Below are 12,562 nucleotides of genomic sequence, written 5' to 3'. Positions count from 1 at the left end.
ATCTGTCCACTCCATAGAGGCAAGGCTGGTAACTCTGTGACCTGTATTCCTAGTTATCTACCCTTGTTTTGACTTAAGTCATAACTATTATGACCATTTTCAACTTTCAATTCAATTTTTAATTCTCAAAAAGTATCAAATCTTTTAACTAGAAACTTTATGCACATTATAATTCCATGACCTATATACTTCTATTGACTTGAGGCGACAACTCTGTCAAGAATTTGTAAGATTATTACCCTTTTTTACTGAAAAAATAGTATTCGTCAAGCACCTGAAGTCTAACGTCCAGCAACCTGTGTCAGTGCTTCTGTCGTCTGAAGAATAACTCCAAAAATAAGGAAGGGATTCTACTGAATGAGTTTTTGTAAATACATTCTCATACCAATGGAAATTAAAAAGATTGCACTTTTAAATAAACATACTTAACCATACAATTAATGTTTTTATATTATTTCCCTATTTAACTTTACGTACTATTCAAAGAATAAGGAGAGCTATCATACTAATCACCAGAGCTTCTACATTCTTGTCTTAATGCTACTTTGAAATATTATTAAGTCCATTGACATATTTTATTGTTTGTAATGTTGTGCAGTTATTTACAATCATGACCTCACATTTAAATCAAGCAAGAGTAGACAACTCTCTGATGCATTTTGTTGAAAGTATGCCCATTTTTACTAAGAAAACTACTATTACTATAGTAAGCCAATGATAAGAGTTTTAACAACAGTAAAATTGATAGGATCAAACTCATTTCATATTCTTATTTTGACATGTAAGGCATTAATATTTTGCCATATTATCCGGAGTTTCTGGCAAAGTTCCTGCAATATCTATATTATATCAAAGTTTCTTGCAGAGTTCATCCAATGTCAATATTTTTACTAAAAGTTTCTTGCAAAGTTCCTGCAACACTAATATTTTGAAAAAGTTTCTTGCTAACTTCTTGCAAACTTTGCGGCTAGCCGCAAAGTTCTTGCAACTTTGCGGTAACTTTGCAGAAACTTTGCGGTTAGCCGCAAAGTCCTGCAAAGTTCTTGCAAACCTTCCGCAAACAAAAACATTTGCAGCAAAGTTGCAGCAAAGTGGCCGCAAAGTTGCAGCAAACATTCTGTTTATGTAATGGAGGTCCTGCGTGGATCTATACATGTTTACACATTCAAAGTTGGCTCACAATCTGCAAAGAACCAATCAGAAGAGATCCCTTACAGAAAAAGAATGTTTGCTGCAACTTTGCGGCAACTTTGCTGCAACTTTGCGGCAAACTTTTTTGTTTGCGGGAAGGTTTGCAAGAAAAAAGTGCAGCTATTGTCTTCAATCTGCCATTTGAGTCAGCGTCAATTGTTCAGATTCTTGGCTAAAGATGACACTTGTAAATCTGGGATAATGTTAGAAAATCGAAGTATAATATGCTATTATATTATTAACTGTTACAAGTTGAAATATACAGTGGCACGTGAGAGACAATTATTAGATAAATTTAAGTTTTTCTTGAAGTCAATTTTGTATTAAAAACTATTCTAGATTTCCAATCCAAATTTGGACCCATGACATCTGTCCACTCCATAGTGACAAGGCTGGTAACCCTGTGACCTGTATTCCTAGTTATCTACCGTTGTTTTGACCTAAGTCATAACTATTATGACCATTTTCAACTTTCAATTCAATTTTCATTTCTCAAAAAGTATCAAATCTTTTAACTAGAAACTTTATGCACATTATAATTCGATGACCTATATACTTCTAATGACTTGAGGCGACAACTCTGTCAAGAATTTGTAAGAGTTATTCCCCTTTTTTACTAAAAAAAATAGTATTCGTCACGCACCTGAAGTCTAACGTCCAGCAACCTGTGTCACTGCTTCTGTCGTCTGAAGAATAACTCCAAAAATAAGGAAGGAATTCTACTAAATTAATTTTTGTAATTACATTCTCATACCAATGGAAATTAAAAAGATTGCACTTTTAAATAAACATACTTAACCATACAATTAATCTCAGTTGAATTATCCGAAGGGATATTAAATAATTATAACTCCCTGATTATAATCCTTTAATTTACGTTTCGGCATAATGCCTTTATCAAAACAATGGAAATAATATGTTAACAACATTTTTACGTCTTTTGACTGCACAATTTAAATAATGAATTATTTGTTATTTAAATTGTGCAGTCAAAAGACGTAAGTGATATGGCATATATCAGTTGAGTATATGAATGAATTACTAGGACATTGTTAGCTGTTGTTTCTTGTAGTCATACATCGCTTTTATAATCTGTTCCTATATTGATGAGTATTGTCGTCGACCACCTGATCGAAAGTGGCACATTAAAAGATTATTAATAAAATAGACAGCGTTTTAAAGAAAACATGTTCACTTAAGGAGATCTGATGACAGAAGAAATGTTCAATACTTTATGTAATTGTATTTATGCCTGATAAATGTAAAACATTCACAATTAACCAAAATAGTTTTTAGTTAAGCTTTTTCTTGCATCAAATAATTTTTTATGATGCCATGAACATATTGTAAATTGCATAATAATTTGTAATTTGTACCATAAACAACGTACACGGGTAGTTTCGTTTTTGTTAAATCTGTGTTATGTTCATGTAAATATATGGTTGGCAAAATAATACCTTTCAACAAAAAGAAGCTTTCTTTTAATTTCATATTTATGATGCTCTACTTTAAGAACCGAGTACAATAGTCAATGTCTTACACACGTTACGCACTGATTAAATACCTATGAATAAAGTGTACATTGATATTAATTTACTTTTGATTGATACAAACAATTGCCCAAAACGAAAACGCAATATACCACTTGCATTTACATGTTCTACTTTTTTTACACTTGCTCTCGAATATTCTTGTACCATGACCACCAATGCCCCACAAAAGATACTCTTTGTAGCTACTGAGTCTTTTATAAAGGCAGTTGATCAATTGACTATAATCTACGATGATATTACATATGACATAACCCTAAACATAACCAAAATAATTACAGCTGAGTTTATCGTGTTGATTCTGTAAATTATAGCATGGACGCAATAAAAAAAGAAAACAAACAACTCATCATTTAAAAAGTTCTCGTTACCTCTCTTTTATTACATTTATCTTACAGCTTAATAATAGTATAGAAGGAAACTCAAGGTGTTGGATAAACTTGTGCTTTACATGCCTACCATTCTTTACTTCATGTACATAGGGACTAGTTTTATTTTACTCGGTTTAAGGTCAAATGCAGTTCAGAGTTGTGAGTCAAAAGAAGAGTGGTTTATAGACTTATATTAGCAATTATGGCGGGGTCACATAAAACATCATGTTTGACGTAGGGTAAACATTTTGGAAGTTGAAAATGGCTGTCATTTTTGTATTTGGTCTTTTGATTAGACGAACAAGAATTCAAATTTTAAAAAATCTTCTGTGGGTGTTAAACTTTCGTCATTTTATTAAATTTTTATCGAGGCGTATACCGATATTTTGTCTTTTAACTCTGCTTTTTCATTGAAATGTTGGGGATTATTTCGCTTGGCGTAGCGGGGAATGATCAGAGATAATTTTGATATTACTACGCAAGGTTCTTTTCAGTTTATTTTGTCTGCTTTGGCTATTGCATGAAACAATTAAATGCTAATATTTTGGTTCGCTCAAAATGGATGTTTTATATAAATATTGTAGGATAAATAGAATACTATGTAAGTATAATTGTGTAGTCGAATGTATCCAACTCGTCTCAGAAAGTCTTACACGGCTCGAGAATCCTTGGAATGTAAACGGTTCTTTAACTCGTCGAAAGTACACAATGACACTTACATAGTATTCCATATTTACATGACCCGTCGCATATTCAGTTTTAACCTAAATTGCAGTTATAATACTAGGTTAACATTGTCGTGCGATTTTCCACAAACGCCACTATTTGCCAAACGTTACTGATAGTCGTTTTTGTTTTTAGATTTAAGAATTAGATATGATATGACGCGTGTCCGGTTGTTTTGATAGGTTCACAATCATAGTTGTACAATTGAAGCAATCTATCACGGTCTTATTTCCAGTTCAGCTACGATTGCAGGGGGGGGGTGTATATGTTGGCGTGTGGGACTAAATCGCGCATGATTATCACGTTCGGTGTTCTACAAATCGATACGTTTTTGTGCGAGAGGAAACATTAACCTACGTTAGTCAATATGATATGATATGACTGTATTTGCGATATTTTTTTATGATTTAAACGACTGGACACCAGTGATATAAAAACAGCATCGTTTGCTGTCGACTTCGTAAAATGTTATTATTATGATCACAACAGATCGCACCAGCACTTGCTAGGTTTCGAAAAGATCGACTGCAAGATTCACGATTTGCAAGAACGAATATTAGTCGGGTTTTGATACGACATAAAGCGATCCGATACAAATACATACGATGGTCCACTTTAATATCTGAGCGCAGTTGATATTATCAGCACGATGCATTCACGATTAACGCCAAACAAATTCAATCGTGGTTTCAATCATTATTATGGGATTATAGCAGTACAGCAACACAATGAAATGAATCAGGTTTTCCAGGTAGTGTATAATACGATCGGTTTTCCGAATATTAGCTTTTTGTATGTGTCATGTACATAATTCAATTATTTTTATATTGTGAATCAATTTGTGAGTAATTACATGCAAATCGTGTACTTAGGTATTGTAAATACCTCAGAACCTTACATTGGTCATGTTAATTCCTTAGAACCTTACTAAGGTAATGTAAATTCCTCAGAACCTTACTTAGGTAATGTTAATACCTCAGAACCTTACTAAGGTAATGTAAATACCTCAGAACCTTACTTAAGTAATGTAAATACCTCAGAACCTTACTGAGGTAATGTAAATACCTCAGAACCTTACTTAGGTAATGTAAATAACTCAGAACCTTACTTAAATAATGTAGATACCTCAGAACCTTACTGAGGTAATGTAAATTCCTCAGAACCTTACTTAGGTAATGTAAATACCTCAGAACCTTACTTAGGTAATGTAAATACCTCAGAACCTTACTTAAGTAATGTAAATACCTCAGAACCTTACTTAGGTAATGTAAATACCTCAGAACCTTACTTAAGTAATGTAAATACCTCAGAACCTTACTGAGGTAATGTAAATACCTCAGAAGCTTACTTAAGTAATGTTAATACCTCAGAACCTTACTGAGGTAATGTAAATACCTCAGAACCTTACTGAGGTAATATAAATACCTCAGAACCTTACTGAGGTAATATAAATACCTCAGAACCTTACTTAAGTAATGTAAATACCTCAGAACCTTACTGAGGTAATGTAAATACCTCAGAACCTTACTGAGGTAATATAAATACCCCAGAACCTTACTGAGGTAATGTTAATACCTCAGAACCTTACTTAGGTAATGTAAATACATCAGAACCTTACTGAGGTAATGTTTTTACCTATGAACTCCTCCGTATGGGTCAAGATCTGCATATCCTTGGAAAACCCACATATCAGTTGGTAAACATGCTGATTTTAAACCTTTCCAAAATAGCAGTCTAAGAGTAAGTTGGTGAATACATGTGATTCAAATGTGAAAATGACATTTTCAAGTCATCATCCGGAACGTATCAATTAAATTTTATTTTATAACGGGACATTATTACGAAAAGAAGAAAACTCAAAGACCAAAAAACCGGCATACTTTAAGGTATATGACGGAGAATAATTAACTCATGTTTATTGTCTGTTACATTGGTGTTCATGCGTTTTATATTCAGAGTCATTTGGTGTACATGCGTTTTACATGTATAAATATATTTAGGTAAAAATTACATCATTTATGGTGAATCTTCACAATACGACTTATGTTAATTTTAATATGCTTCATGACCATTTCAACATGCTTGTTGTCTATTCGTTTATACTTGATGATTGTTTTAACATGCTTGATGACTATCCAATGTTTGTATGTTCTTTATTCCTAATTCATCATTGAATAACACGTATTTTCGCTGTCATAAATGTGTACATTTAAATTCTAACAATTGTGATGAATCCGCGCCAGTCATGATGCAACAAGTCATAATCGGTTTTGCCACTTAGCGTCATTAACAACGTTAGCATCAGGCAGTAAGCAGAATGCAACTAAGCCGAATGCAAGTTAACAAATTATGACATCAGGTGGCGTACGTTTATTTTCCGAAAGTTGAATTAATTACTTCTCGGAAAAAAGAGAAAACATCCTAACCATTTCGACTAAGTACTATACTGGATAAACTGAATTAGTTCCCTTTGTTTTATCATCTTTATTTACTTAAGTACGTTTATTTTTGTCATGAAGACCAGTCAGCCTTGACACGCAAGAAATTTACTACCGTGCATGTGTTTGATATTGGTAAGTTGCAATTGGTATGTATTTTATTCAGGACAAAACGGAGGTCTTGTGTTGTAAGTGTGGTCCATCATTACTCCATTTACAGTAGACGTAATCTTCCGATGTGTATTGTTTATCGACCTCATATTTATGAAGCTACCCAAACCCCGTGGCCACATACCCGTGCGTGTGACTTTCAAATTTCTCTATCATGTTTACCAGGCTATTAAAACAATGTATATGAACACATATTTATCCTTTTATGTCTTATAATCTCTGTGGTATAGTGAAACCTGAAAGGTACAAGTACTCGTATCTATTACAACTAGAGTAACTATCGTCCAGAAAAAAAAGTATTCTACTATTAATTAATTAATTAATAATATATTATAAGATAATCTTCACTCAATTTGGAAAAATTAATGATTAATGTAATATAAACAGATCTTTTAGGGGCGGGATCGTGGGCCTCGTCGCGCGGGCCGGGCTACAAGCTCGCGAGGCCTGAACGCTGGTCTGATTTTCGCGGAGCTCGGGCGAACGGCAGCTGTAGCCGGGACTTGCTTATGGTAGGTGTGGTCTCGCCGGTCTAGTCGGGCTACCGATCTCGCGTGACCTGATCGCCGGGCGGTCTTGGAACCCATGGGTCCGTGTGTCTCTGCCTGCGATCGCAGACGCTCTGTCGATCACGGCGGGCTGAGCCAGCGTACTCGGCTGGAGAGTCTCGTCTCAGCGGTGGCTCACAAAGGCCTGCTCTAGGCCGATAATCTATCGGTAGCTGCGATTTCCCTGTATTGGAAAGGGCGACAAACCCGATGAGTGGGTAGAACTTCGTTTAGGACGTACCGATGGAGACGAATGCTTTTCTATATATATGTTTTTTTTTCTTTCGCGACGTGCCTAATCTCCCGGGTAGTAGCTGATAGTCGCTGGTCGGTGTTCGAGAGAAGGAACATGGGGCGCTTGTACAATGCGAGCCAGATCCTGGTCCTCCCATCTGGGACGACTAGCCTGAGGAACAACTTGGCAAAGGCAAGAAGTTCGTGCGAACAGAACTAAAACTAGTCAGTCCCAAGAGAGCCTATACGTGTCCTGCCAGCTCAGCGCTGCCTTTCAACCGAAGCCGGGTGGCGACCAGTCGAACCTACGAGGGAGCTCGCGCAGCGGTTGCTGAAAATCGGTCGCCTCTCGAATAGCGCAGCTTCCCAAAGGATGGCGAGTCGAACGGCCAGCTGGCCGCGCGTTCCTTTGGCGGCTCACATGCGAACGCACAGTCGCATCACGGGCGATAATACACATTAATATTTAATTTTCATTCTACCCCATGCAGCTCCCGACAATCACGTACAGAGGGACGAACGGCGGACGGATGGACAACGCCAATATAAAGAAGTGAAACTCCAGCTGCTGGAGCAGTATTGAATTCTCATTATACACAATTAGTTGGGCCTTTATTTTAGGCAAGTGACCAATTGCCAAAACAGTACGAAAAAAGTTTTTTATAGGCCAAAACAATATCCCTCTGCCTTCGACAGGGAATTTGTTTTAAACAAATAATTATATGTTAAATCTAAACTTAAATTAATACACATGAAATTGTTAGTTATAAAATACATATCCAGAAGATAGTGCTGAAATGTTTCCTTACTTATGTAGATAATCGACTTTACCTCTAACTATTATGACCAACTAGATATGTCTAAATGGTCACAACTTCGGTTATAACATAGCATTTCCGTTTCATGCCGTCAATGTCCGAGTTCGTCCGTAGCATTTCGAAACGACTGTCAATTGACACCATTGCATCATGTATGATGCTTTGTGCTTGGATGAAACTCACATCTTGTCATCGCGTTAAACCAACATACTTATACCCAGCATGCAATTTACGAACTGCATGAATGATAGCATTAAGCCGAATGTAAAAAGAAATTCGTCAGCAGGCACGATGTAAGTGTTATCAAGCCTGAATAGGTGTCTTGATTCAAAATAAAAGTACCACCAAGAATCATGACACAGTCATAAAGAAGGATATAGTTTTTGTCTAAATACCTTTCCATAACAATCGGTCTTCATGTGTTATATATAGAGAGATCGATTTAAGTAAAAGACGTATAAACCAAAGTTGTCCTCGCTGTATTTACAGATAGCACAAAGTCCTCAATAATATGTCACCAGACAGTCTTTGCAAATTGAACCATGTGAATAAAATGAATGCTCAATTCTTTGCATAAATACACACTTGCGGTAAATATGGTGTGTCTAAAATAACTACGACTGCTACCGGCCAACTCTACATTGACATTCACAAGTTCTTACGTCTCTTTCGTTCATGAAACAAAACGACAATTATTTTATCTAGTACAAATCTCAATGTACTTCAACATCCTAATTCTGATCCTCATGGAAGTGCGGCTTTACGGCACACACAAAGGCATGAACCAACTGTCAACGGCAATATGTGCTAGCAAACGGGTACCATGAAACTGACATCAATTGTATCATGTATTCTTCATCATCGAGCATCTATGAGTACCCAGTATAATTAAATTAAATGCTTTTGTATATATTCTTAGCATATTGTGTAGGGCACTTAACATTTGTTTTTTTCTGATCAATTTCATGGTTCCTCTCGATTTCGCGGATTTCGAATTTAATGCTTCGCCTGAGCCGTGATATACGTTTTTTTCCGGAATATGGCAAGATCCTCGATGAAGTCGCAAAAGCTGGGAACATCCAAAGAACACATAGATGAACGTTTCATTTCTCATGTAAGAGGCAAATTGAACGGTAACCCCTTTTCGAATTGCAGTTGGTCATAGTGCACATGTCAACATCAAACCGTATCAACTGGGTAAGAGATAACAACATCATTCCGCTGACCATACCAGAACAACCTCACACCAATTTATCTCCTGGATTCGTCCATATTAGGACCGTTAAGAGCGTGATATTATAGTGTGATGTGTTCATAAAGAAATATATAGGACAAACAATTACCAGGTATTGCATGTAAGATGAGAGCCATGACAGTTACGAATATAAGTACAGGATTCAGAATTTCGAGAATAAATCCGTTCAGGATTGATATTATTGAAACTGAAAAGCAGCTCACGTGCGAACACTTAATGGACATGGCAAAAGTGCAAAAATAAAGGTAATCAAAAAAGAGAAAAAAGGCAGTAGAAGAATTTTTGAACAAAAGGTCAGTAAACATACTATATAAAAAAGAAACTCAATCATGTGATAAATGTTTTGCAAAAAGCACACATATTTGAACCCATCTGAAGTGGAATGTCATAACCGAAGAAACATTTGCCGCATCACTTATCATTTATGAACAAAGCAAAGAAAACAACACAATGTAAACACACTATCAATTCAAACAAGAAGATACAACAACGGAATTCGAACACGACATTTAAACAAAGTGAAGAAGTCGAGCGATTATTTTTGAGGACGAACTAAGAGAAAATGGAAGTGGCATGGCAGATGAAGACTACATATGAGTCAGAAAGTTTGCAAAACAATAGTATGAACCCTACCTGAAAGACTTCCTCTACAATACAAGTATACATTCGGGGCAATGTAACAATGGGTGCATCTTTCACAATGCACCAACATTCATGATATGCGACGATACAGCATATTCCTCTGAGATTTTCGTAATATAAGTGCTGCTTACGTTTTATGACTTTAGTTTTGTTTGCTGTGATTTAATTGTTCTTAAATTGATGAATACAATTATTTTACAAAACACATAATGCGCATCCAAATAGTAAATGATTATTTTTACAGACTTTATCATGTATTGAAGTTTGTTATTTAATGCTTTATATTGATAAATGTAAACATTCGATAAACAAAAACAAGAGTTAAATTTAAAAAAAAGAAAGAAAAAAAGTTACCCTCAACTGGCCTCGAACCACTGACCACGGAGTAAAAGTCTATCACTTAGACTACTCGGCCATCCATGCTCATACAATCAGACGTGTGTTTAATATTTGATATAAGCAATCCTCATTGTATCACAAAATATAACGACAACAGCAGAACTATGCAAATTATTCAATCGTTTCGCGTTGCAACGCTTAATAATCTTCAGGTTTTTAAATCGTCAAAAGATGCATATTATGGATATTTTAAAGCATGGTAAATGTTCAGTATTACTGTTTTCTCACAAATATCATAACTACAACGAAATTGTGCATGGTTGTTTTAATACATTTGTCAATTTACCAAAACGCCCATTTAATTTAAATACAGCATATCTGAAAACGGTGTCTTTACCTTCTTGTGTTTAAACAAAGTTAAACTTCAAAACTTTAGCTCAGCAAGATATACATTATTCTACAACATTAGCTCTTTTATTTTTGACAAGTGATCGAGTGCCATACATACTGACACACAGTGGAAGACAAAATATTCATTGCTAAAAACGTACAACGAATAGACATAAATGACGGGCATCATCTGGTGTTATGTACAGGTTTACGACACGTAGCATATTAACTGCAATTTCCACGCTGCTTGATGATTACTTGCTTGACAACCTGCAATATGCGGGAAAGGGTATTGTACAGGAATTAAGGATATCCTCCATGAAGTGAAAATGATTTATTTCCGAGGATATTTTGATAATTCCATCAAATGAACTTTTTAATAGGTATATTTTAACTCCTATTGAGCTTGAGTGATTGTATTCAAGACATGTTATCTCTTACCAAGTCATTAGTTTTTTCTCACTGACGGGATCAATCTAAAATTGATTGCTGTGTGTAAAAGAACTATTGAAGACCAATGAGTGTATACATTTAAAAATGCTTTTTGTGCGATGACATTTATTACAGGATTAGAAGTTTAACCTGTCAATTCATTTGAAAGGGACGTACTTTTAATGCCAACGTCAAGCTTCATTTTTAAATAATAGTTTCATACACAAAACAATATAAACAAGAGGGACAAATGCCTTTAGGCGCTTACTTGAGACCCCAAATACATTTTCTGAGCAAGTAATGTTAACAACACAATTACATTGAAGGCATGTTTTTAACAGACCACACTGATTTTTAGCATGGTCCATGTATCATAACAACAATTTGTTTTATCCTTAAATAGTTTCATGAGTGTTTTACGAATATTATTTCTATAGTGTTTAAATGCTTTTATTGTAGCCGCATAAGGAATACTGGCCGTCTTATAGCAGCCATGGTCTTCAATGGAATGTTATCATATCTCGGTCGGCAGAGAAATCATAAGACCAAATCTGCAGGAGTTTCTTGAAGATTGGGCAATAAACATGGCTTCAAAAGAAAGTGTTCATTAGCTTTTTGTCTCTAAATCGACGTATGACGTGACCCAGCGCAGTGGCGAACTCGGTTCAGATACAATTTGGTACACAGGGTCTCATCAAGTATAACAAATATCAAGATTTGGCATTTAGAGTGTAAAGAAAATTTTGCTTTAATGTCAGTAACCTGTCCAAACGTGACCCAGTTTCAAACTCTGTTGAGAAATAATAGGGACAAATGTGCTGAGCACGTGTCATGCAGATATAGAAATTGATATGGCATCTAGATAGTGCACAAGCTTTTCCCTAAAACAAACCTAGTAACAAATATATTTGTTCTATATATCTTAGATTAAAACTCAACTAAAATAATGTTTTGACCAAGTTTAATGAAAATTGGGAAATACATATGGCATCTAGAGTTTTAACAAGCTTTTATTTAATTGCACATAAAAGTATTGTTATTGACCATACGCGACCGAAATTATCACTTTAACAAACGATCTGACCAAGTTTCATGAAGATTGAGCAATACATATGACATATAGATTTAAAAGATTTTGAACAAGTGACCTTGTTTTTAATCCTTTGTAAAATCGATCGAGGTATTATTTTAACATGCTGACCAAGGTGCCGATTATTTTAAAAAACTTTCTGAGCAAGATGCATTATGATTTGGAAATAAAAGTTAAATCTATTGCCAATGTTATTTTCATAGTGAAGTCAAGTGTGTACACACATACCAATTGCTTTTTTCCAGTGATAATGTGAAGCACTTTAATTGAACCTTTCTAACAAACAAGATTTACCTTCGGTAGCGACCAAATGCACAACGTCAGCATGTTGGGCTGACATAGTTCCGGGCAAAGTTTGTAACAAGGG

The 12,562-nt window shown here is 35.3% G+C and overlaps 1 protein-coding gene across 1 annotated transcript in view; it reads right to left on the bottom strand.

The window, feature by feature from the left end:
- The window catches only part of LOC127853152 (PLAC8-like protein 1), a 70,283-nt gene that overhangs the window by 50,836 nt on the left and 6,885 nt on the right, over positions 1-12,562 (bottom strand). The window lies entirely within an intron of this gene.

Source organism: Dreissena polymorpha, chromosome 12 (assembly GCF_020536995.1).
Source record: "Dreissena polymorpha isolate Duluth1 chromosome 12, UMN_Dpol_1.0, whole genome shotgun sequence".
Classification (NCBI taxonomy): Eukaryota; Metazoa; Mollusca; class Bivalvia; order Myida; family Dreissenidae; genus Dreissena; species Dreissena polymorpha.
The sequence above is the reverse complement of the archived record's forward strand: the minus strand, read 5'-3'. Positions and strand labels throughout refer to the sequence as shown.